Raw genomic sequence first — 362 nt, 5'->3', positions numbered from 1 at the left:
TTATATATTCGAAAATGAATTTCTGGGAATTTTTGGTAAAGAATTAGACAAAACTCTAATTGAGTTTTAGTCTTGTAATTTTATTTCCTATTTTGTGGTAAATTTTGGTAATTTTTGGAGACAGTCGGTTCTGAACCACTGTCGGGACCGAAAATCCACCCGTTACGGCTCAAAAATGTGGTTTTTGAGTTCCGTAACTCGGAATCGAATTCCGATTGCGTCGTTGGCTTTGTAATTTAATTTCGAGTCAAAATAGACCCTGAGTACACCCATACCTACTTTCTAAATATTTTTTACTCGGAATATCGAAATCCGAAATTCTAATCGGATATTAGGATCGGGCGATTTAAAATACCCGATCG

Source organism: Lupinus angustifolius, chromosome LG16, assembly GCF_001865875.1.
Source record: "Lupinus angustifolius cultivar Tanjil chromosome LG16, LupAngTanjil_v1.0, whole genome shotgun sequence".
Taxonomy (NCBI): Eukaryota; Viridiplantae; Streptophyta; class Magnoliopsida; order Fabales; family Fabaceae; genus Lupinus; species Lupinus angustifolius.
This window is presented reverse-complemented; position numbering follows the sequence as displayed.